At 42.9% G+C, this 27,137-nt stretch overlaps 1 protein-coding gene across 1 annotated transcript in view; it reads right to left on the minus strand.

Annotated features, from left to right (window-relative positions):
* The window catches only part of SGCD (sarcoglycan delta), a 355,601-nt gene that overhangs the window by 205,245 nt on the left and 123,219 nt on the right, over positions 1 to 27,137 (minus strand). Inside the window, exon 2 of the mRNA XM_080398161.1 lies at positions 5,965 to 6,149. The gene's annotated coding sequence lies outside the window, so the exon portion shown is untranslated. The remainder of the gene's footprint in view (positions 1 to 5,964; positions 6,150 to 27,137) is intronic.

The following is a 27,137-nucleotide window of genomic DNA, read 5'->3' on the forward strand; positions in this document are numbered from 1 at the left end:
GAACTGGGAGGCAAAGACTGCTGGGGGCCTTTGCCTATCAACAGAAATGCTGCTCACTTCACTCTCCCTTCTCTCCTAGAGGTGAAAGGCAGCTGTTTCTCCTCCCATTTATCTCCAGCTACCCTGCCTTTCTGGGTTTTTTTTTTTGCTGTTTCTATACATTCACTGCAGAAACGACGAACTGGAAAGCTCCCATTAAACGATGCCAATAAGAACTCTCCATTCACAGCTAATGCTTGGCTGCACACATTCTCTCTTATTTCCAAATGTTTTCAGTATGTTTTAGCCTCCCTTCATTAAACATATTCATAATTATTTGCAGCACATCTAAAGAACTTGTACAACAAGTTTGTGCTTCCACATTCAGTCTATTCAGTCTCCTGGCTGCAAAAAAAAAGCCAGCGTGACAGCACTAGCAAAGAGGTTTGTGTCGATCAGGAGCTCAGAAAGAGGAAACCAGAAGCCACACCGTCCTGACTTGAGTTGGTGACAACTGCCTTCCACCTGGCAGCAATCGGGCGGTTTACAAAATCCTAGGTATTTCTTAGAGCATCACACCTCAATTAACTGTCAAATTAGTCAGCAACGGTGACAATAAATTTCATAATAAAAATGTGCGAAGTGGAGAATTCTGGTACCTTAACTGAAAACCTGAAAAGCCTAAAGGATTTTTCTGGTCTAAAGAGACACTGGTAATACAGCAAAGTATCTTTGTTACACCAGTTACTGTTGTGGCTTCACGAGGCTCTTCACATCGCACGCTTCAATACCCTCTAGACTCAGCAATGGCTTGACTGAGGGAAGTCACACCAAATGCTCATTTCTTTAGCTCAGCTTCAAATAGTCACAAAAGTTGTCAGGGCTTTCCAAAATCCTCTCTCAGGCATCCTACACAGCTATCTATGGAAGAGCATCTTCGGCACTTCAGTTGTGCTCTGCTGGCCCTGCACTGCTCGACACAAGCTAGTAGGACCCAGCATGCAATTACGAGACCAGAATGGCTCCAGAAGTACACACGGAGCCGGAGCTTCCAGCAATTATTTCTGTGATCCTTAAGACGGAGGTTGTTCAGGGACAGAACCGCTCCTTTAGGTAATTAGATGCCCAGGGCTACATGGTGCCTGTCAAACTCTTCCCATCTACATCACAGGCCAGTTTTTGTGGATCATTATGAAATAAATATGTCATCCTGAAGGATGAAAATAGAACAAGCTGTAGCCCATCTGAACCTGCATGTTTCCAATTCACCACTACAAAGAAACACAAAATGTTACTCCCTGGCTGCATATGGGACATGGGTGACTTCCCTTTCACACTCACAGGCCTTTATCAACTAGGATGCACAATTAAGCTAACATTCGTCCGATGAAAGGTAAAAGTCACGATCTGGGTGGTGGCACAGGTGCAGGCAGGGCAGTAAAGGTTCTAGAGCATCCTGAGCAATCAGTTCCACACCTGACATTCTCCACTAAGCTTTGTTCTGGCAACATTCCCACTGTTTGAGGAAGGAAATGCAGTAGTCTCCTTTTTTTTTCTGCAAGGCTGGATGTAAAGCTTTGAAAGCAGAACTGCCTTAATTATGTGGCAGGAGGATGGTAGATTATAATTAATTTTCCACATCAACTGTTGGCCACCCTCCTCCTCCTCTCTGCTAGGCTGCAAACTGCCAGTGGATACTTACCCAAAGAGCAGGCATGCCACAGAGCAAAAAGCGTGATTATTATTAGCAAACACTATTGATAGTGTGTGCTAGCCAAAAATAAGAGGTAAGCAAGCCTGGGTGCACTGGGAGTAGTACCAGTGCAAAGGCAGCCCTGCCTGAAGCTGCTTATCATCCAAGAGATGCAAAAAAGAAAGGGATAGAAAAGCAGGGTGGAGAGAGCAAGGCAGACAGGAGAAGGCTGCTCTCTGAAGCAACACGACAAACACCAGAGTCCAGAAAGCAGAGGCACAGGCTGACAATCCAGAACGAGCCCATTCGTATGACTTTGGGCAGACCCACTGACTTCTCAGTACTTCAAGAGTACAGGGTAGAGGACTATTATATTACTGTTCTGTGATTGGTATCTTGAGAATCTCATGTTCGTTTTGGAGTTTCTTATTTTCTTTCAGAAATTCAGCTCAGTTCTGCTGCTGATATCAGCTTTTTAATTCATTTTACACCAAGATATTTGTTATCAGAAATTGTGCTTTGATATGTGTCGAGTTGATGGATTCAATAAAAGCCCTGTCAGAAAAAGTTGAGTGAATAGGGTTGCAGAAGTGGTATCATCAAGGGAATTGATATGTTAACAGCCAGTCTGCTGATCTTGCAACAAAACATGCAAACATAATAGCCGTTTTATTTCCTCACCCTGGCAAAATAGTTCAGAGAAACACTAGAAAACATTTGCATAAATGTTGCTCATACAAACAAGCTCAGCATGCTCAATGATAAAAAGCCCATGTAAAAAGCGATCCTGCATGGGATCCTGTTCTCCCATTTGGTGTGCAAAATTCACTCGAGAAGAATAAAGACTTTATTCAAAATAAAGCTTTGAATTTAACTTTGGGAATTCAAGCAGACGTCCCGTGATGCTCCAGCTGAACTCTCCCCTCAATAACACGAGGATAATTTTACTGACACATTTTCAGACACAGTCAGCAGATCTGCATCACCATCACCCCCCAAGTCATCAGAAAGTTGCATTAAGGTCTTATCCTGACATCTAAACCCACAGGTGCATAAAATCACTGTTTGTTTCTGATTTCATAACTGAAATCACGTAAGAAGCAAGGCAGATTTGAAGAGAGAAATAACAACTTCTTATCAGTCCATGTAATACAGGGAATGAGAAAAGGACGAATGCTCACTGCTCTGCCATGGGTCAAGCAGGGCTTGAACGTGTGAGCTCTGCTTCAACCTGCATCAGACCATCAGAGCCGCAACACCACCTCTGCACTGTCCTGTAACGCACAGAGATTTTCTTGAAGTGATTTCCAGAACATTTGGGGATGGTAAAAAATGTGATGTTAAGACACAACTTTTTTAAAAAAGAGAAATAATATTACAGCCTAAACAAAGCAACGAGAAAAGTTCCAAAGCAATTAATCTGAAAGAGGTGAATTACATTGAGGATTTATGTCCATGTAATGAAGACAATTAATTGCTACGAGATCCATAAAACACATTAAATGAACAGGGTATTTTCCAATTCTACTTGCAAGATAAAATTTATTAACTATGTTTAATGGCTATTTAAAAATTTTCTCTTACATATTTATTAAATGTGCTTTTTCAGCAGAACAGAGCATTTTACTAACTAGATTCTACTAATCTAAAAAATGAGTAATTTAAGAAAAGAAATAATACTCTGCATGTTATCTACAGATTTGTTTAAAACAATTCCTTACACAATAAGATTACCATCACCACAACTGTGTAAATGCAGCTAAAAGGGAATCTGCTTCTCTCACACGAGCAAACAACATTCTGCTGCAAAAAAAAGGAATGAATTCAGCTAACATTACCTGAACACACATTGCCATTTCCAGCAGAGAGATGCAGCAAACATGGGTCCCGATGTCATTTGGTGTTACTGTAATCACTTCATTAAAAACCCTTCGACGTGGGGGAGCAGGACACATGGAAGAAACTGGCATCGATCGGAGCAGCACCCTCAGATGGATCCACACCAGATCTCCTGCTTTGCCCTGCAGCCTCAGCAGCTCAGCCCACGCTATCTCTGTGCCCCCAGCTGTGGGTCTCAGGTGCACCTTTGGCATTGTGATTACATGCAAACCAGAGACAGACATTTACCACCTAAAAGTGGCCTAGAAGTGACCCTGTTCCTCATTCACCATATGTAAAAAGGGGATAAGAAGCACTTCTGTCTCACAAGGGTGTCATGGGAACCGATCAAGTTGATGGTACCCAATTATCCTGGTAAGTCTGCATGAGCCCCGAAGACGAAGAGAAAGAATAAAAAAGGGTCTCAGTGACTTGAACAAACAGTGGTGTTGCCAACTCTTGAAACTTTAGCACAATCTTCTCAATCTGCAATGTTCTTAAAAATCAAGTTTCTGTAAATGTGAGCTTTCCTTACATAAGAACTAAGTTTTTAGATCTGACAGTCACAAAGTAAAATGCAAAAATATAAACAAAGTCCAACCTAGAGTTTAATGCCTAAATAATAGTTTCGGCTACGTTGACTGTATGGAAAATGCTCTTTTTCCTCTGAAACGATGAGGTTTTGCAAAGTCCTGCATAACCTCTGCGCTGGAGTATTACTCATGCTGCAGCCAGAGATGTGAACCTTAGACTGATAGTTGGACCAGCTCTGGTGGGAAGGACATGGGGAGCTCATCTAACCCCCACCCTGCCCAACGCCACGGTCACACCAGCAGCCGGCCGCCCTGGTGCAGATCCTACACCCTGCGTACCCAGCAAAACACACATGCCCACTGCGAGGAAGATTCACACGCTTTCACCTACAAAACCCACACGGAAACAGGGAATAAACAAGTTGCTGTGATTTCTACATTATAACAGGGCAAAATATTTCTCTGCAAGAGTCAAGAGGCCCTCTTGATTATGAAATACCTCTCTTACAGCCTTCCCCTTTAGGTATTACAATCACAAGAGCAGCAGCTTGGAAACAAACAAAAGTATGAGCAACATTTAACAACTTCCTCTTGCAGCAACAGGTGCCTGGCGCAGACAAACGGAGCAGACAGGGCAGTGGTTTCACGTGTTTCCACAAAACGCCTGTACAAATTAACAGCATATGCCGTGGTCGGAACAGACCTTTATTGACCCTCAAGATTAAAAAGTCAAAGCACCTAATTTAAGCTATTCCCACCACCGTTTTTTCTGCAATTGCTGGAGACAGGCAGGCTCCAAACCAGCGGAACTGTGCTGAAGTGACAGTTTGAGTCCAGAGAGTCCAGGAGCAACACTGCTGGTGCAACCAGATCAAAAGCAGGGCAAGGAATGCACACCCACCTGGATGCATCATGTTTTCTCAGACACTCTTAAGAAAGTATTGACTTTGTTTATCTCCCCCCCACTAACACCAAGTGCAGGTGTTACACTGCTGCCATCCTTTTCTCAACAAGACTACGCTGCTGGCTCAGTCACCTCACAGAATGCCCATATGTTAAATAAAAAAGGATAGCATCATCTGATATCATTCTGCTGTGACCTGGGAACCAATACTTTACATTTTGGGGTTTTTTTATCAGCAAACTTTGCCTTTACAGAAGTAACTTGACCTAGATAAAAGAAACCAGAGAATCAGGGGCTCTATTACCCTAAATGTTTCTATAGCACAAGCTTTGTCCACAATACATTCCTTAAGTCCTGGTCCTCAATTTCTTGCTAAAAGAGAGTTGCACATTGCTTGCGGCAGTTACAGCAGCAACGCCTACAACCGAGGCAGTGTTTGTGTGGATATGAGAACCTCCACACGCAGGAATTTTAAGTGCTACACAACAAAGGGGGCACATACAATTATGCAACAAATTAGTATTATTCCCGTCCTTGGCAAACAATGAGAATATACAAAGCACAAAGGAAAGCACAGAGCTGTATTACAAATAGGCTACTTCAGCATCATTTTTTTTTTTTTTTCATCTCTGACCCTCTGAACTACAGACATTAGCGAAACACAAGTGAGACTTTCAAAATGCAGATGCCTATCGCCAAGTATACATCACCAACAGCAAAACACAACCATAAGCGAGCATTTTGTTCAATAAAGTACTTGATACAAGCACGCGTCCCCTCAAGCCCAAGACTTTAAAAACACTTCACTCTGGATGAATGCTCTCCAAATTCAGGGAGAGCAAAGGTTACTTATGGAGGCAGTATGAGCATGGCACGTATACAGCAATAAAACACAAAGCTTGCTAATTATCTATATTCCCCATATGTAGATATTTTAAAAAGAGCAAAAAGACAAGAGCAGGGGAAAAATGACATACCTTACCAAACCTGAATGTTGGACACAACTCCTTTCAGAGCAACATTGGTGTGCAGGTAAGTTCCTCAGGCGACCACCAACTGCAATTCTTTTCTGACTCCCCAGAAGCCCCGGCTCCCCCTCGTCCGTGTCCCTGAGGAAGATGCAGTGTCCTCCAGTACTTCAGAGCCTCAGCTGCAGAAGATGCTGCTCAGAAAAAGGAAAGAGAAGAAGGTGTGGCATTAAATTCTAGGGTCAGCTGTTTGGCAGATTCAGAGCAGAACATAAGAGAACATCAGATAGGAATGAAATGTCAAGGCAGGACAAAGAGTCTGTGACAATCCATCATGCGTGGCACCTTCGGAGGGCAATCTTTGAATTCAAGAACTGTGGTGCTAAGCTATTCTTGCTTTACAGTATTTTAATAGTGTCCCTACATCAGAAAGTGAATGCCAGCCCAGCTGCTTTTTATTCCAGTATGATATTGTAACAAGCAAGTAAGTAATACACTTCTCCATGGGGAATATTTTAATTCATTATGGTATTTCTGCAGAATAACAGGGCTTTCATATTAAAAGCAGAGACATCACCTCAGCCTTAACACATTTTACTGTTAAAATGGCTCTCGCTCAAGGAATTCAAGGCTCCTAAACAGGCAATCACATTAGGACCTTACAACTGATGAGGAGTGGTGACTGTCAGCAACAGGTTCCTGAGGTTCAGCCTCCGAAGTTAAGTGACAGAGATAGGTAAATGGCCTAAACTTTTCTGGGAGGGTGGGGGGTCAGCATCGCCACATTTTCTAGCTCACTGTTGCTGCTAGATATGTTCAGTGTTTCCAAAACGTCAGACCCTGGCACTGAAGATGGATGTCGGGGCTTCACTGTGAACACCCAGGTAAGAAGACAGCGACGGAGATGACCACCTGGCAGCAACACTGCCAGCAGCCAAAAACCTTAAAGAAGCCCTAAGAAGTCCAAAAGTTCATCACTGTCATTGCATTAATTGTCCCTAATCCCTGGTATATGGGAAAACACTTGAAGGACCATCCTTCCCCACCAGGACAACACAGCCTGTGAAGTGAGACCAGGCAGAGCAGCACAAAGCAGGCAAGGACGGAGCAGAGAGAAGAATCCAGCCTCCCTAGGTTGGATACACAGACATGCTAGGTGGTTTGTGTCCTTAAACCAGGCTCAGAGACACTGTTCTAACATTAACTCAACACAGCAGCCATGAACACACTCTAACTTTGCCTAGAAATACAAAAAGAACAAAGGGGGAAAAAAAAGATATACACATATTTATTCCTTAGAGGTTTCCTACACAGAGGAAAGCCTGTGGCTGGCAGCTCAAAATACCACAAAATCCCATTACATCTTCACAAAAAAAAAAAAAAAAAAAAAAAAAAAAAGAACCCATGAACAGGTTTCAGCTGTCTGGAAAACCCATTAGCTTTTGGCCTTGCAAGAAGGAAGATTTCAGTAATCAGTCTGTGAAACTGTCCACACTGAAAGTTAGCATCACACTGCTTTTTAGTTTCTCCTTCTTTTATATATATATCTCTATATTATTTTCACCAAAAGTCCACATAGCAAGCATAGTCACACAGATAAGAACAATCAAATATATTCACTTGATTTAGCACTAATTACTTCACTGGACCTTGCATAGGTGGTAAATGTTAAATATCGCACCTAAAGGCTCTGTAAGCAGAACAGCTTGTGAGATACCCACAACAGGAGTCAGGACAGCAGAGCCCTGCCCCGCATTTCTCAGTTCACATTCTCAGACCTTCTGCCTCTCTTGAACTCAGACGGGAAGGACAGAAGTGGACCTTCACAGCTCCTGTCCTCCTCAAGGCTAACTATGAAAAATCAGACTGCCAGCTGAAATGGCTGCTGAATAACTTATAGGCATAGAAATGGCTGATGCTGCAGTAGTTTGATCTGCAGGTAGCAGCCAGGCCTAATTCTACTGCTTTTAAGGGATTTCTATCTCTGGAGACCACAGTTACAATTACTTTTTCATTTCTGCTCCTAAATTGTAACACAAAATAGTCATGAAGAAAATCAGCGCTGCGTTTCTGTGCATTAACTATAGCATCAGCTGAGTTGAGAAGTAGAAGTAACAATAATAGGACTATATCAACATTGCAAGCTGAGTGCAGGAGCCTGGTCTCAGGTTGCAAAAGATGTGTTTTTGAAAGCTCCTATTTAGTACAACTTGCCAATGCTCATTGGAAGCAAATGTCTTTGGTAAGAAGTTGGCACGTTGCCTTAATACACTGCTATGCATGCGCAGAGAGTTTCTGATCAGAGTACCATCTGAATTCCTGCGCTGCTGGGCGGATCATAAATTACGGTACGGGCAGAATCATGCACTTCCAGCTCTTGGCAAAGAAAAAGAAAAGCTTCCCTCACTCCCAACCACTTCCATTATGGGGTTGAGAGCACAGAAGCAGCAAGCTGGAAAATGCTGCTGCCAAGCAGTTGCCTGATCTAGATTGAAAGCACAGAGTAATAGAAACATGCAGTAATGCGGGAGGATGGGAAGTAATGGGAGGTGTGAACATGGAGGGGAAAACCACTTTGGTCGTGACAAAATGCAGTGACTGTGTACCATTCCCATCTCCCCGATACAAGAGGCATGGTGCAACACAACAAAATGAAATCTGTGGCCAGGATTCCTGCGAGCAGCAAGGCGCAGATGCTCCAGCCTGAACGCAAGATGCTTCTTCCACACTCTGATGGCATTCATCACACAGCTACAGAGGGAGGGAGGGAGGCAGGCCAGGGACCGCTCGTAGTCAGCATCATAGTAAGACAAAAGGCTACCAAAAGATAAAGCAAGGAAACCCTCATAAGCTGTAATTTGTTTTGGCTCAGAACCTTCAAGAGGAAGAAAGGAAAAAAACCCCAAACAGAAAACAAACATACGCCAGTCCGGTTGCCCAAACCTGTACAATTTTGCAGAAGAACCCTTCACATTCAGTAAGCCACTACTGACTTGGTGGTCAGTGTCCTAGCAGGCAACTGGTTTCCCTCTCACAGTCGAGGAACCCGGAGAGCTTATCACACAGCTCCTGAGATGCTCCTTGGACCTTCTCAGCTTTGGGCAGCCCCCTAAGGGCTAGAAAAGCCTGGGCTGCCAGCAGGCTGCTGGTGCCACTGCCCAAGCCCAGAGACCCAGGACCAGCCCACAGCAGCAGAGCACGACAGACACCAGCATCCCTGATAAAAAGACATTCATTTCAGTCTGCAGCTGCTGTAGGAGTGGGCACCGCTCCTATCTGCAACGAAACCAAGACTGAACTTACAGAAATGCCCCATGTACTAGAAATCCCACCATTTCAGTTAGTTTTGGTTCTAAAATTGTGTGATCGCCTCATTCTTCTTTGATCAGATACGCGGAGAAAACTGCCAACAAACTACTAATTACTTTCATTATCCCACCACTTCAGATTTTTACATGCAGTTTCGGGAGCCCTGGATTGAATGTTCAGGTACGTTCCCAAATTAAAAGTTAAGTGGTATCAGATCAGCCTTCAAGTCACAAAAGTGGGCATATAGATGTCCTCGTTAATCAGAAAAGGCAGACAAGACATTTTTCCAGTAAAAAGACAGTATTTCCCTTGGAGGAGTCTCAGCCCTTTACTGATAGAAAGCATGAATTATACAAAATAACTATACATTTTAGATGTAATAAATCAGATCAAATATTAAATTGGAAGACACCACTTCTCTCTTCAGATTTTCCCAGACCACAAATCAATGAAGGCTGGGACACGCTTCTCAGGATGCCTTGCTATACTTTTGCCATGTTCTCAGACAGTTCTTCAGGCACCAGCTATTGATGACTGTCAGGGTGAGGACAGGAGCCGGCTGGACCCTCATCCGACCCAGCACAGTCATCCTTGTATTTGGGTGTCACACAGCTCAAGGTGCAGCTTGCACCCTTTGCCTAGATATGATAATATTGTGAGTATTTGCAACTTGAGATGGGGCAAAAAGACTTATCTAGAAGCTGAATGGCATATTTGCAAGCAAGTATTACAGTATAGTAGATATTCAAATTAGTATTAGTTTGTCTCATCAAAAAATTAATTACAACCTACCTAACTGCAATTAAAGAAATTAGTTGAGCATAGAAAAGATAAAATATTTGAAGAGTCTGGTGACTTAAATCTAACTGAAACCATATCTCCTTGTTAAAAATATTACATTTCTTTTCTTTTTACTGCTAGTGTGACCATAAAGAAAGCAAAACACTGTATGTGTGTGCATCCATGCAGGCACATCCAGCACACTCAGATTTATGTAACATGTTCATATATAGTCTCATAACTTCCCTTTTACCCAACTAAACTTGGGTAAACATGTTCAATTAATACAGAAGAGCTCTCTACGGGTAGAGCCAGAAGAAAGGCTGTGAAACAGGCAAGGGAAAACATTTTTTTATTGCTAAGTATTTAACAAGGTCAACCTCCTCTGTAAGTGCAGGGAAAAAGATCCCACAGCAGACTCTGAACACAGCAGGGATTACACCAATTCATTAGCAGGTATACCTTCTAATTACAGCCTTGGACATTAGTCCCCGTACAGCTGAGCAGGCAGCAACTGCTACATTTTGCCATATCCTCAGGATCAAGCTCCCTGTTTTCTACTGAGCTTCAGGACAGCGTGGCTTAATGCAATCCCACCACACCAGCCTCAGCCAAAAGCAAAGGTACTCTGTTATCTCAAAGGATGCTCCTGACTCCTCACAGCTCAAGTCCCAAGAGAAGCTGGCTTCTGCATTTTATAGGATTTGTTCCTCTGCTCCTGCCACGTCAAAGAAGCTGTAGGATCAACAACTCATCCTGTCAGCTCCATCTCTGGTAAAGATTTCACATTAATTTAGTGTAAAGGTGACACTGGTGAATGAGGGAATAAAACGAGACTTTGAATCCCTCCTTCCAGAAGGCTAATGGTAAAAAATTGGTAGCAATGCAACTTTGGCATCTTTCCAGCTATAACACTTAGAGCATTGCCCACAGCCGTGTCCCAGACGTACTTTATCATTCCCAGTGGCTCAGTACAAAACATAAATAAAACCGAAGTCGCCAGCACTACTGGCACTCAGCTGTTTTGAGGCTTTTTTTTTTTTTTTTTTCTCCTTCCCCTGCCAACAAAACAAATAGTGAAATCACAGAACTGCAGTTCAAGTGATAACACTCATGATTAGGAACTTTGGTGGAGGCCGGTAGTATGGTGGAGTTCATTGGGAAATTAACTCAATTAAAGAATGCAGGCAATAATAAATTTAAGAACACGTTGACTGAGATGAATATAATGGAATACTGAGATATTGCTGAAGATCAGCATTGGTCTTTGTCCTCCAAGTGCAAACTAGGGGTATCCAGGAAAAAAGAAGTAAGAGCAGTGCCTTGGTGTATGAACTATTCCCGTCATGGTACTATTAATGTTACGTTATGAGGTTCAAAAGAACGATTAATATCTTGCTGGGTTAGAAAACGCTAAGACACCGCAGAAGTTGTGCTGCTGTTTCGTGCAAGTAAATAATTCCTGAAAATTAAATCCAAGAAATGCAGTGGAAATTCCATTTTGAAATAAAATGTGCCTGCTGAAGAAATGAGCTTGCATTAATGAAGGCTTCTTCTCAAGTTCAAAAGCTTTAAGTTGCAGGCTACTATCTGTCTAGCTGCTAACGCTGCATTACACTATTAAGTGTTTTTTATTATTATTACTCCTACTACTACTACAGTCTGGTTACACTATAAAATAAGATCTCTTGAGCTCCTTAAGAGTCAGATGTTTACATCTGCCCTTTTACTGAAGCTCTTTCATTTGATGATTGTTTCTTCTGTCAGTTCCATTGAAAGCAACGATAAAGTTATAGCAATGCATAAGTCCTTGTCAAAAAATGCTTTCAAAGGGTTGGAAGTACATTTGGGGGGGGGGGATGGGATGGGGAAGCAATGCTTAACTGACTTCCTGGATTTAAGAGAGAATGAGTAGCAAACAGCTTGCACTTAACTGGTCAGATCTTCAAAATAATTGAGTAATGAAAGAAACCCAGTGCTCCCAACAGGGGCTGACAGGTTTATATCAGAGGCAGCCATATGATACAACCTTTGCTGATGTAACAATACCTAACTGGATTTCCTCTAGCTTAAAATGGGAATCTAACTAGAAAATAATCACATCACTCATCTTAGTATCACAGTTCAACGTGAAAGTAAGGCTTCCAGTTGAGTGTGGTGTAACTAGCTCCATCAGGTCTATTCACAGCAAATTTAAAGCATGTTTCTCCAGCCCAAAGTGCACTGTTATCAGCATTAACTTGTTCCCCAGCTTGCTAAAACCCTTCACTTCCAAATTTAGAATGGCAGAGTCCTTCATTCATTAGTAAGACAAAATCAGTGCCTTTCTTTTCCCTTATTCGTTTTCCTTATCCCCTTTTACACTGAGGCGGGGACAGACTTTTTGCAAAAGCTGGGACACAGACCTCCCTTCCAGCCTGCCCTCTCCTCCTGTGCCTCACATAACCACATGCCTCTGCCAGGGTCTTACCAGGGTGAGGGCTCCACTCTACAACCACAGCATGGTAGAGGAGGGATGTGCTGCAAAATCCCAGCGGACCCAAAAGACACAAAATTTCTCAATGTATGCAACAATGCAGAATAAATTATGTTAACCAGGAAAAACACATTATTTATGAATCCGTTCCAAGATAAACTTCTACGCATACAAAATGAGTGCACTGAGACTCTCCTGGGATATATTTTCTATATTCTGTAATTAAGATACATTCCAGGATGAAGAACACTTCTAGTAACCTAGAAGGTTCAAATGCCTTTGGATCTCTTTACCACAGCTGATAACACATAAGTGGATCATATTACAGGATCAGGACATGAAAGCATAAGCTTTTTATAAACATACTGTACTTCTCTTTCTCTGTATCAAAGGTATTAACTTGACCACTATTAACTCTAATCTCATTTGAACTCAGTACATTTCTATTTTGGCACCCAAAACTGACTTCTCTGTATTTTCTTCAGACATGCTTTCACCTTCCTTTTTCTTTTTTTTTTTTTTTTTTTTGGTTTTTGTTTTCGATTATTTTATTTTGGTTCAGGGACTCTCACTTTTCAGATGAAATTTCCCAACAGTTCTGGCACTGGCCTCCGTCTGCTCTCACCAGAATCAGTGAGCTTTATTACCGGCCTGCATTAAGCCTGGTCATAAGAAACAACTGCTTTTGCTGTCCTAATCTGTCTCTCTTCAAGATACTCTGCTTTGTGTTACTGCCATTTCTAACCTGTTTTCTGTTGGAAAATGAGTAAGTAAATGCATATCTCCATCTACCGCTAAATGTCATTGCTAAGCAAACCTTTCGTCCTTGCTAAAGTTGCTTATCTCTAAAGTTATTTATTTAACTCTGGAACGTTATTGTTTATCTCTGTGGAACATATTGGGATAAGCTGGTATACCAAATGTTAGAGAAAATACAAGTATATTGGATTCTGTGGCACCTGGAGGACACATGGCTGTCAGTCAGTTGTCAAGCCAGAATCTGAGCAGGGTTTTCCATTATAAATTCAGATTATTATTCTCAGTGTTTTGATTTTAAAAGCCACACATAGTGTCAAACTCTGATGCACTTCCTGAGAGTCTAAAATGTGATTCTCCTTCGATGTTTTAAGCCAAGTTTAATAATATTTATATCATTATTATAATAGTTATATTATTATATATATTCCTAATAGTTATATTAGGATATACAATTGGTTCCAGGCACTTTTCAAACTTTTCAAAGTTTTGCCAGATAAATTTGTTGTAAACAATGTGCTGTCACTCTGGCAGTCCCACCCGTTTGCTGTTACACCCTCCCAACCCAGGGAGAAGGTGAGAGCCAACAAAGTCCACGAATACACGCAAAGGCAGCCTGATAGGTACACTAGATTCACTGGCACTTGAAAGAAACACCAACCTCACCTCTGAAATGCAGCTTTTCCCATGTGGATCCTAAATTTGAAGAAAAATAAACTGCACTCGAGCTGGAAACCAGCATAGAAGCCTGGTAAATCACTGGAGCCTGTTAAGTGCTTTAATTTCAGCGCTGGTACAGTAAGGAGAGCCGGGAGGATCCCCAAGCAGGGCATGGAGAGGGCTGGCAGGGCATCAGGGAGGACCCTAAGGGCTGGGTGAGCACACCAAAGAGCCAAGAAGAGGCCAGAGCAGACCTGGAGCTGCCGGAGGATGCCAGAGATTTCTAGAAGCATCAGAAGTTTGGAGAAAGTTGATGCAAGTTAAAAAGGACCACAAAGAAAGAGGAGCACTTGCAAGCCCTGCAATTTGAGTCAGCCTTCTGGTACACAGCCACCAACACATCCAGAGCTGCAAATCAAACCTCCCTTAACGTCTTCTCCCCTTCCCAAGCACACACACTGCTCCAGTCTACGCTTTCTGGACCAGGCCATCTAGTCTCACATGCTGAACTACAAAAAAACTTTTAACGATGACTTCAAAGCAACGAGCAATCCAGTACTGCTGCAGAAGGCATCCCTGCCTTAGACTCCATGTGAGAAAGATCTTGAGGTCACCCATGTCAACCCTTCCTGCTGTCTGCTCTGAGAGAGAGAAGGTCAGATGGACATTTCCAGCAAGTCACCAAACTACCTGAAATACTCGGATCCACCCATAAAACAAGGCAGTGCCAGGCTGCTTCAGTCGGTAAAGGCTGGCTTCCTTGGTGTGCTGTAAATCCTGGCAAAGAGAGCAGAAATACGGCACCTGGCAGGCTGCACGGCAGAGCCAGCCTGCACAGCCAGGGTCTGCGCTGCCTTCGGTCTCGTTTGGTGCTCAGTAGTCTCAGAGCAATCTTTTGATTTGTGCAGGAAACCCAAGCAGCTAAAAGTAGGCGATCAAATGTAAGGGAGTTTAGAATAACCTTGTTACGAAATAGGCTGAATACTCTTCAGACACAGCTCAGGACCGCTGACGCCGTCTGAAGTCCACGATTAGTAGACCCCAGCCAGAAATACACCACTAAGCCCAGGTAGAGCCTGGCATGAGATGAAAAGACTCATCGAGCCACCATCGGCAAAGAAACCATGCAATGCACCTGGATCCACCTAAATCTGGACACGGCCAAAGTATAATGAAATACAGATGAAAACTATTTGCAACAGGGCAGCTCTGGAGACAGAAATTGGCCTTATCACTGACAAAACATCTCGCCTTCTACAGACATATGCTTACAAGATCCAGCCTGTGCCACCGGGTGGCTGGATCCCCTCTCTTCCACCCACACTTGACCATGCCAGCAAGCAACTGCGTTCAATTAAAGTCTCTTTGGAACTATGATCCCATGGAAATTGTGCACAAGAGTTCAGTGTGCTTTGCCTCTTACTAAAGCCCTTCTAAACCCCTAAATAATAATGCCATCAAAACCATACTGCAGTTCTGCATGCATCTAAGTCAATTAGCACAAAGTCATCTCAACAGTAATTTTTTTTTTCATTCTGCTCATCCTTAAACAATTGGATGCTGCAAAAAAGCCTACAGCTATCTATCTGCATAGCACCGCGAACATTTTGAGCACCACTAAAATAAAGTTCATTGACCTGAATTTCTCACTGGTGTAACTATGCTAACTTCAGTGGGCTTTTGCCAGTGATAAATTTGCCCACTGGGTTCTGGGACACAAAAAGACTATGAAATCACAGCTTGCAGAAATGTCAATGAACAGGTTTGGATTTGGGAAGCCTGCGCATCAAGAAACTCCTCTCATTACAAATCTGCAAACCTTTGGCAGTTTGAAAAATACTGCTCTTTGAAACATTTTGAAGAGCTATAAATAGACTGCTCAGCCTGCGATAAATCATAATCTGTGGCGGCTGCAAGTCTAGAAATGTCTATAGCTCTGGGTTTCCAGTGGGGGCTTTCAGGATTTCTCTGACTAGAGACAAACAGACTTCAAGTTTTCACGTGTGTGTGAGTGTGTATGCCTGTATGTTACAGTCACTTCTGGGTTCTTCCCATTTCTAATGAAAACTAGTATTTTTAAGTGTCACACACTGACACCATTCCAAGAAACTGATATGCTGTGTGAAATTCCCAATATTAAAAAAAAAACAAACAAAAACATTAGAGAAAAGCCCAAGTTCACGCAGTCCGATGTCCCTGAAGCTTGTAAGTTTCAGAAACCATATGGCTTCAGACACCCCTTAACTGTCCCTCACAAGCAAATTCAGAAATCTTGGGTGCAACCTCCTGAACTCTTGAGCCAACCTGAAGTTAAAGCCACATGCTCTGCTCCTCTGAACAGCTGCTCGAAAGGCTGAATTTCACCAGCTACGACCTGCATTCGGATTAGAAATAGTTACGTATTCCTACTAACTCATCTGTTCTTATCGAGAGCAGCATTACTGCTGTGGCTGTTCACTAAGCTCGAAGGATGACGTAGGAAGATGGCACATGCACGTCATAAAAACTATGAAGCAGTAAGCAGAGGGGAAAAAAAACACGATCAAATTCTCAGCTGGTATAAGCCAGCGTGGAGTTTAAGTTCATGACTACAGAGCAATTTTTTATCTTTTCGGATCCCTACCATGCACTGTGGTTTTCCAATCAATCCAACCAAAGAAATGTGACAACCACTACGCAGCGATACCCATTTTCCAGTGGACATTACAATTACACACGGGCAATTATCCTAGGGCCAGAGACTGATAGGAAGTATGCTCTCCCCTTTCTATTTCCCTGTAGAAGGACAACAAAAAAAGTAGTTAAAGTATATATTAATGGTTCCTCAAATAGTATACTTGATTACATATGCTGCAGAATATTTTCCTTCACGTTTTTATAATGAATCTGACCATGAAAAATAAATTTACGTCTACAGTTTGCATCATTATAAACTCAAATCATTTGATGTGGAAAACCTACAGTTTAATTGCTTGATTTAGATTTGGCTGGCAAAATGCATACTGAAACATTACTCTTTTAATTATGTTAATTTATAACTGAAAAGCTAAATTTACAAAGGCAATAACATTAATTATTTACTTGCCCATTAAAGCTGAATATTTATTGCCAAGCTAATTGGCTTCATAAGTCTGCCAAAAAATTAAAAACAAGTTTATGAACTGATTTATACAGGAATGATACTGCTGTATCTCTCAGCAGGTTGTGTGGTTTTAATGGATTGCTCTGAGATACATTTCTTTCATTTATAGTCTGTTACATATAGTATTTTCAAAAGATTTTATTTTTTTCCTCTGGATAAAGATGCCTGTTGTGACTCAGAGCAAGCTCGTTTACTGTTCTGCACCCAAAACCCTTTCTGCAGTATGATGAACTTTCACTGGTCTGTAGTAATTCATGAACATTGCATCTTGCCTGGTCATTTAAATGCTCACTGAATGTAAGACTACACCGGGTTAAATCAAACCAGAAAAGGAAAACACAGTATCTCAAAGTAATCCAGCTCAGCACCAGAATAGCAGGGCTGTTAAGAAACAACACCTAGTAGTGAGGAGCCTCCACCCTCGCTGATATTTTAGTTTCATTTCCATATGCAAGATAACTAATATATTCAATATTTATTTATGCATGCATCCTTAAAATAATACAATTAGGTTACTAATGCTTACAGAACAATTTAAGTGTTACGTTAATGTATGATGAAAGGCTAATTTTGATTGCTGTCTAGACTGAAATTCTAATTCCACTTGGCAATGTCTCTCAACTCCAGTACAAAGCAGATACGTATTTAAGGAGCATAGGGAGGAAGAGAAGGTGACTTGCCCAGAGGCAACTGGATTACTAAAGAGCTGCAGCGGCATGGCCATCAGCCCGAGACAGGGTGGGCTGCCGTGATACTCATTTTTGCTCATGCTTCTGTGAAAGTCCTCTTTGACTGAAGCCTACTAGTCATCGGTCCGCAGAGCACACAAGATAAACCGAATAAAAGAGCCAACCCTGAGACAGCACTCACAAGATGGTAAGTAGTAAATTCAATATTTCTTTACTCAGGTGTTCTCAAAACAGGATGATTAGGTCTAAGATTACAGTCTGAACTTCCAACCATGGCGTAACTGTATTACAAGGGAAGAACAGAAGTGTCCAAGAAAGAGAGGCAGTAGGTCAGTGGATTTGGCACCTTTCTTTGGTGAGAAGGAATGGGTCAAATCACAGTTTGAAACTTTGCTGCCCTTAATTTTTTCCTGCAACTCCTCTACTGCTATCTGCAGGGCAGCAGCGGAGCCAGCGACATGAACGTGTGAACCTCTGTCTTGGGGAAAAATCACCTGGCTTCAACCATCAGTATCTCACGCTGCCCGAGAGGCTGGACTCATGACATACCGTTGTTTTGGGTTTTAACTATAAAATGGATAAAGGGGAATTAAAAAACAAAATCAAAAACAAACCACCAACAAAAAACCAAACACCAAACCCAAAACTTCTAATTGAAAATTGAAAATCTGGGGCTTCTTTGCCCATGTGGTAGCTCCCATCACAGTAACACAGACCTGAGCCAGCATCATGAGCCCATCCACCTTTTATCTGCCTTTTCTAAAATTACGCAGGAATTGGTCCTTACGCCAACTGAGAGCAGACATGCGAGTATCTCTCAGTGCCAATTTTCTCCAAACACAAAAGCGACACAGCTCAGTGTAACACAGCACCGTGAGGGTACAAGGCACACAAGTGGCAAGAGCCAGAAGAATTTGTTAACACCCAAACCCAACTTGTGATGTTGAAGACACATGCTTTTTGGCAGTTTAACTCAGTGCCCCCGAAAACAGAAATATCACACAGGGTGATATTTCAGGTGAGTACGTTAAATCAGATTGAAACTAGAGCTATTATTCCATACACACACATCTAAAAGAGCATGGACGTGACGTGGGTGAAGGCTATCCCACCTTCAGATCCCCATGTGGCCACCTGCATGGAGCTTCTCTTTATCTTTTTGCAAGAGCGTAGGCTTTGCATCTTTTCCAGTACAACCTGATCAAAAGGCTGCTGTCATCACTGCAAGACTTCCTATTAAATTTTGGACTTTCAATGAGAACTGTAGAATTTGTCCTACTGCCTATTGTGCTTGGGGCTACAACAAACTTAAGCACATCAAATAGTCATGGAAGTAACCGTATCCATTGTTTGCGCAATCATAAATCTAGGAGTTTGGTGCAACACGCTTCTCCATGGGCTTTTATTGATAGCCCGGAAGATCTGAAAGCAATCTCTATGGTGACATTCACTGAAATACAATGACCCAACTTTGAAAGTTTTGCCTCAGAAACGTTTGAGTTGTGTAAATTACACCCGCAGCTCCTCCCTCCCCACAAAGCACAGCCCAATGAGAAAACAGCAAGGAATCACTAAGCAGGGCAGAGGAGGAAATGTTTCTACCTTCAAAAACTTGTTACTTTAAAAAAAATAAATATACAATTAGACAAAAACTCAGTGTCAGAAATATTAATTATTCAGAAAGTTAAGTCCATACAAAACTCATTTATTTGTGCAACGCTTCACTGAAATTCCAGATTTTTTGGAAAACTTTGTTAACTACAACGTAAGATATAGTTCTTAGAAAAAAAAATATATCTATTTCAAACTAAAGCCCAAGCCCTTTCATTTAAAAAGCTACAGAAGACGCTAATTTCAATGAACTCGGGAAGTCTTGTGCTGGGCTGGTTCTGTTTCAGCCCAGTGTTTGCTGCACCTGGCCTCTCCCTCACTGTTATTAAGGTATTAATGATTTGGCACTGACCGGTGCCAACACATCAGACTGCAAAATCCAGATCAGGTCTGGCATGAAGCAGCAGATAAAGACCTGGTACGAGGCAGTCCCGGTAAACAAGGATAATGCTGCATGACAGACAACTAGCAGAGGGGAGGATGGCAAACAGAAGATAATTGTCAAGCATGTGGTATTTCTAGCAACAATCAACCAAAATGCCTGAGACATCAATTTCAAGCCACTTAATCCTCTTAATGACATGCTACGGCATTTGTTTATGATTACGGTTTCACGTTGTTTTCTATAGAAGATTCCCCTCAGACTCTCGCATTCAATGTGCTTTGTAAATAGGTCTGCGAGTACACTGAGTATTAGGTTAGAGTTTAGTTATCACAGTGCTAAATTATTCCAGCTGGGTCATTATTAATTCTCCTAATTTTACTATCATTCACTGTCATTACAACAACGCAGCACCCTATGGATACAGATATTACGGAGCATAAATCCAGTGCTTGCATAAGATGCTGGAATGCCTACTCTGCAATCTTTATGCAAAAGCCTGAGCAGTGTTTAAAAAGAATTATCTTGAAGACAACTTTGTAAAGGCTTACCTCTAGACTCCCATCCTCCACTCACATATTACATTTTTGTATGATGTTAGATAAGTTTTCTGTATGTGATACTCCACTGCAGTACAGGCTATTGCCCAAGGCAAAATTCTTTCTTAGTAAATACACTGGGGAAAGGGATGGTGAAGAGAGAGCAAAGAAAAGTATAAAGTATGCTGCTGTGTACAGCATTTTCCATTAAGAGAAAGTATTTATAAAAATAGACATTTAAAAATATCTTAATGCATATTCTCCTCCCCCTTCACAGAATTTATGCTGCTGCATGTATCTTTTTCTAACAGAAGCATATGTTTCATTGGGTCTTGATTCAGAAAAGCAATTCATTCAGGGAAGAGCTTTTAGCACCTGCTTAAAACCTGTCAGAGAAAAGTTAAGCAGATGCTTCAGTGTTTTCCTAAATCAGGCCCATAACTGGATTTATGCACGCATAAATCCCTCCACGCATACAGATTTTGAAATTCTGGTTCTGTTATCAAGGCAACTCTCTACCTATTTGCACACCTTTGAGCCTGGTAACAAGAGGCTGTAACTCCGTTTTAAGCAGCTGCTCTGAAACAGTCCCAAATGAGCCAGTACTGCTCCCTCCAACCTCCCCAGGTCACCTCCCTTCTTCAGCAAAGTTGCAGCATCTTCTGAGTACAGCACACCACAGACTAATACTAGTAGTACTGGTGCTGGTTTTCTTACGCCCCTCTAGGGTTGCCTACATCCTTTGTGAACACTGTGTCGTCACAGCAGCTCTTGTGGCCACCCATCAGTTTGGGGGTCCACAGTGCAATCCCCAGAGCCCTCCTGAAGCAATGGTCCCTGCACAGCCATTCCTTATTCTGCATGTGTGTGATTGTTTTCTTCTTTTTAACGATTAAAAGGCTCATCCACACTTGGGAAATGTATTTTCTGGTCCGTCATCCAAGGAACTGATGAAAATTATTAAGGCAGATGCTTCTCACATCCCAGGGCCAAAATGTCCAACAACACTCGAGTTAAACATTAATAAACTGCTCTTAAGACTTTGTTAAAGCCAGGTGTGTAGCCATTACCAGTTACTGGCCAGTGAATTCCTTGCTACCTGGGAATGTGCACCTCTGCTAAAAGCTTCTACCAATCCACTAATCAAAATGTTTGAAAGCTAAAGGTTTGAGGCGAGCTTTTTCTCAGATATGAGAACATGGTGCTCAGGAGAGCGACAGACTCCTAGCTACAGACAAAGTGCTGCTGCTTTCCTCTCTTTTGGATTATTCACCCAAATCAGAGAAGGAAATTAGGTCAGTCTGGGCTCAATAAAGCATGTTAGAAATTACTTGCTGCTCACAGGTATGTGCAAGTTCAGTAATTTGCTCTGTATCTTTTTGGGTATTTATAAACCTCTGTGTCCCTTGTACCGTCCTCTGTGATGACAGGCACTACGTTTGCCTGTTGGTGGACTTCTGACAACTGCCCTGTTCTCCATAAGCTTCTGAGAGTCGTCGTAAATAATTTGGTGGGTACATTTCAGAAGGCCACACTGACCCAAATATATCATGCTTATCTAAATACTCCTTATCTTGTTCTTGCCTTTGCTCGTAACCTCCTGTTACAGGGAACACTGTTACAGATCTGACACAATTATTAACCTTCCGTGAAGAGCAGTGCAAAATAACGCAGTCGGTATTTCTGCCTTCTCTGCCTAGCCCATTTATTTGCTTCCCTTTCTTACTGATGGACTTCTGCCTTCTTATTTCCAGGGCTTTTGTAAGTCATTTCATAACCCTTTACAGCTGTAGCTGGCTTTGCCTCTCCATCCTTCTGATTTCAGCCTACGTAGCTGCACAACCGGTATTCTTAGCCATGCAACTTTTGCTTGCTGGGTTTGTACCGTTTCACATTAGTGAAAAGCTCCCCATGTAGCCATGCCAGCTCCTTATGCCTTTTTTTTTTTTTTTTAGTAAGACTGATACTAGATGTACTGACTTCAGAAGGGGCTTGGCTACAAGCTCTGGATGCAGAGGAGCTCTGGAAGCCACAACAGTCCCCCCCGTACGCACTGCTCCAGCACACAAGACGTACCCTACCATGCCATCTCCCTCCCACCCAGCAGTGCACAGCTGGACTGAACACCACGGGGGGAAGAGTCGGACAAAAAGCCTCTCGTTTTTTCACTCCTTACCCCCCCTCACCACATGCAGTGATTAGAAGGGATACAGTGAACAGCCACATTTCCAGGCAGTTACTGTGTGAATAATTAGAGGACAGGATGAAGCTCTCCTAGACCCACAGCCCCTGTGTCCTCGACTCACAGCCAACAACACCCCCCCCACATACTGCTGAAGACTAAACTCTCCAGCTACACCAGCATTAGCTGACTCTAGGCTGAATCTCAAGAACCAGTTTGAGTTGGGTAGGAGCTTGCCAGCTTCCTTAGTCTGAGTTAAATGTATTTGCTCAAATCATCACTGCAATCTCCTTCACAAAAGATTTTCAAATTCAACGAACATAGTCTAAAAATAACTGCTTTCTTTCTTGGACTGTAGTCACTCAACAGAGCCAAGAACTGGCAATTTATTTCGTGTACAGCTAAACTGATTGAAATGCTGTAAGTTGCATTGATTAGCAAAGCTCTGGATTTAAATCTTGAATGGAATTCTAGAGAAACACATACAGATAATTTAATAAAAAAAAAATCTGAGTAGCAGATACACAAAATATATATACATGCATTAGTGCACTATGGCTAGGTAAAAGGTTTGAATGTGCCCTGAATGTGCCTTGAAAGCAAGGTATTAAAGAAATGGGGCACAAACTGGGAGAACTAAATATCTTCTAGATCATCCCTGGATTTCAGGGGCCAGACTACCCCTGCCCTGCACTAGAGGTAGCCTTAGACATCGTGCAAACCACGGCACCCAAGAGGCACTGAGAATCTTGAATTTATCCCTATAAAGGGCTACAGATGAATGATGCAAAGAGATGTGACCCTCACCTGGAAGAGCTCACAGCAAGGTTGGTGCTGTCTGGGCAGTGGGAAAAAGGGGGCCACAGCAGAAAGAACTAATCAGAGGTCTTGTTTCTTTGCTATGCTACTCCCCCAGAATTATCTAGTCTTTGTGCAGTAGACTCCCCAAATGTCTCAGCTCTACAGCACTGCTTTAATTAACAAGTTTGCACAAAGCATCTTCAATATGAAAGTGCGAGGTTTTCTTTCTCCCAACATTTTGCATTCCAGTTTACATTCCAAACAAGCTCAAATGCTCAATCCCTTTTTTAATTCATTACCCTCTGCTCAAACCCGACCCGCTCAGACACCTCAAAAGGAAGCTACACGACATATCCTACACTTCTGGCCATCAACATATCTGTGCCCTAAGCTGCCTTCACATAGCTCACTGATCAGCATAAGTTATTTTCCTCACCGAGAGCAATACCCTTGTAAAAATATCCCACAACCAATTCCAATCAAAACGCCACCTGCCCACCACCTATCCTGCCTTCACAGCTTCTCTCTTGAATATTCTGATGGCACCATTTCTTCTTCAATACCTTTTGGATTTTTTACACCTTGGTCACGACCCCTCTTACTCTTTTCTATTCTAACGAGTATAAACATAATTTTCTTAACCTCTCCTCCTAGTTTATAGCCCCTGAGGCCCTATATCATCCTTGTTAAGACTGTATCTGTAATTAGGGTGTCTAAAAAGATCAAAAGAAATGACGAGAAAGTGCCTGCTTAATACAAATTGTTACATGAATAACCAACATCTCCCCCCCGCCGCCCCCCCCCAGACTTGCCCTTCCCATTCCAGCCCGAGCGCCCAGTGTCAGAGGGCGAAGTGGCTGCTGATTTCTGCACATCAAGTGGTTTAGCCAGGACAGCCTTTGAAGCTGCAGAGCACGCCGCTCCTCCCAGGCGCATACTGCAATATTCAGCCTTCTGGTATTTGTACTACACATACAGGCACATGCATTTATATTCTCTGCTGATCACTGAAAATTCACACCTGCCCATGTTATGTATCAGACAAACTGCCCTCCATCTGTCCATACACAGGCACACATACAAGTTCATATATATAAACACAGATGGCACACTGTTCCCTGCATGTATATGCAGGTAGGGACACGTTTAATATCGCTGCTACCAAGAAAAAGAGAACAGTGACCATAACCACTTTTAATACAAGAATTGAATTACAAATGAAGATAACAGATCAACTGGCCTTCAGTGCGCTCTGTGGCTGGCATTCGTTAGTTGTATAGATCCTCGAATACTCCACTGATAAGCAGTGCAGAAGTCTCCAAGGGATGAACGTAAAGCCACAAAGATGCCCAGGGCACGGAAGATAAACACCTTGCAGGGGATATCACGGTGTCCTTAAGGATTATGCTGTATGATATTTAGAATTTGGAATCTGCCATAGCAGATCAGACAAGTGCTCCGTTTAGACCAGAAACCTGAATCAGACAGTAAAAAAAGCAGATGCTTCAGGGAAGGCTTGAGAAACCCTTGCAAAATGTTATAGAACAACTAAACCACCTGGGGTATTTTCTTCCTCATCTTGATTCACCAGAGTTGGCAGATAACCCAAAAAGGAAGATTTTTTTTTCTCTCTCCCTCTCTCAAGCATCAACGTTTCAATCCTTACCATCGTACGCTGAATGGTCTTCACTGGTGTGAAATGAGGTCTAAACCCCCTGGACTCCAGCTCTGGAGCTTTTGTCCTTGGTGGCACCTTGCCGCAGTTTGTCCCCCAGCCTCAGCAACTCCGCGGCTCCTCCCACACCCACAAAATGTGAAATCACAAGCTCATGACCAATGTGCTGCTCTTGTAAGAGGTTCCTTGCAAAATCTGCTCGTACGTTAGTGAATCACTTCCAATCTGTTTTGCATAAGCAAATTTAAGGTATTTCATTATGGAAATGTATGCCAAAACATCTTCCCACAGAGCTTCATGCTGTCATGGTATGACGCAGTTACGTAGGGTCGAGGCTGCGGTACCTTTGACAGAACACAAAGCTGCGACCCGTTTGCCACAGGGTAACAAACCACGCGCATATAAAGGCTGAAAACGCATCTATTTGTCCCTGGCATGCTTTGTAACCACGTGTCTTCTATTCAGCAGGTATAGCCTGGAGCAACACCTGCAGAAGGGAACGGTACTAAAGCCGTAGCCCATGCCAAACTTACGACTCTATTTTAATTTGCCATTATTATCTATCAGAAGATGGTTACTACAAAACTTTATCTGCATTATATATCATGCCTATGTTTATGCTACAGGAGCAAATCAGCAGCTCAAAATAGCTTCGTACTCTTCCAAGGAATCTCGCTGCCTTTACAAGAGCTTCAGTTGGTAGTTCTTTATCAGCATCCTATCTAGGCAATTCCCACGCTGCTGAGCTTCATCATTACTAAGGGTGGGCGACATACGCTTCTGTTTAGTGTTACAGGCCTCTGCAAAAAAAGTGCAGCTCCAGCTCTGAAGCGTGAGGACACCCAGCCGCTCAGCTGGGTTAGTGCTGTAGGCCGCCGCGAACATTTACAACACTGCTATTTAGCGCCAAAATACCAGCCCACCAGCATAAACCAGGCCAAACCCACAGCTTCTCCCTCCTCACGGGTAGAAACTTCGACCTCCAAGCAGCACCTGGTGCACAGAGGAGGAGATGAACCCAAACCCATGTTTCCTCAAGCCTTTGACACCCAACGCCAGCTTTCCCTTGCCTCAGAAGGTCACTGTCACCAAGCCACTCCTCGGGTTATTTTCTGCGGCTCTGAGGCTCTCACCAAGTGGCCTGGGAGGGAAGACAAGAGCCCCAGGAACCGGAGGCGTTTGGGGCGTGCAGATCGCACCTCCCCGCGCCCAAAGCAGCGAGCCTGAAGAGCCGCCTCGCACCGCAGATCCTAAAGAGCCGCCCCGCGCCGCAGCCCTGGCAGCTCGGATGCTCAGTGCCACCCAGGCAGGGCACAGCAGCCAAGGAGCCACCATCCCCAGGCTGCCCCCACTACGGCAGGGGCTCCCTGGGCTTCTGCCCCCTGCCTGAGCTGCCATCAGCGGGGAGAGGGGGCCTGGGCTGCGGGGCAGGGGGAGCGGCCCAACCAGCAACCTCCAAGCTTGGTTCAGCTATGCTTCGAAACCGTAACACTTCTGTTATATCTGTTTTGTGGTTCTTTCATTTGATTTTTAAACAGATTTTTTCACTTCTTTCACAAAAGGAGAAGCTTTCTCTTCCCCTCCCACCAACTAACTGCAATTTTTGACTTCAAATCAGCTCTCTGTGGACGATTTTGAGTAGCTGCCACATAGTTTCTTCTCATTACAATACTCTGGATGAGATTTTCATATTGTTAGGGGCTCAGAATAATGAAGCTCATATTCCTTCTCCAGATACACGGTTTGGATATTAGCAAGAGGGTTCAGCCAGCAATTCCACTCTCCCCCTGTAGATGCACGCTGCAGGAGCTCATACCTGTTCCACACCTACTCTCCGGGCAAGAGCGCCAGTAGAGCTCAGACTAGAGCATGTTCACTGCTTTTTTGGCCTTAAACTAAGCAAATAATGACATGAGCTCTCCTCTAGTTCTTGAGCCACAAATAATAGGGAAAAAAAAACCCAGTTCACAGAGTTCCTGGCTGAAACAAGGTAATAACATTTAGTAATGATCAATACCTACTCTAATTCTTGCCTTTAGGATATAACTGGTTAGGGAAAGTCTATGTACAGGTGTAACTGGGCAATTACAAAGCCACAAAGGTCTACGAATATTATGAAAAACTCAGCTGACAGAAGCAAATTGCAACATACAGGCTTGTGAATGCAATGCCATCAAAAA

Source organism: Falco punctatus (assembly GCF_963210335.1).
Source record: "Falco punctatus genome assembly, chromosome: 8".
NCBI classification, from domain to species: Eukaryota; Metazoa; Chordata; class Aves; order Falconiformes; family Falconidae; genus Falco; species Falco punctatus.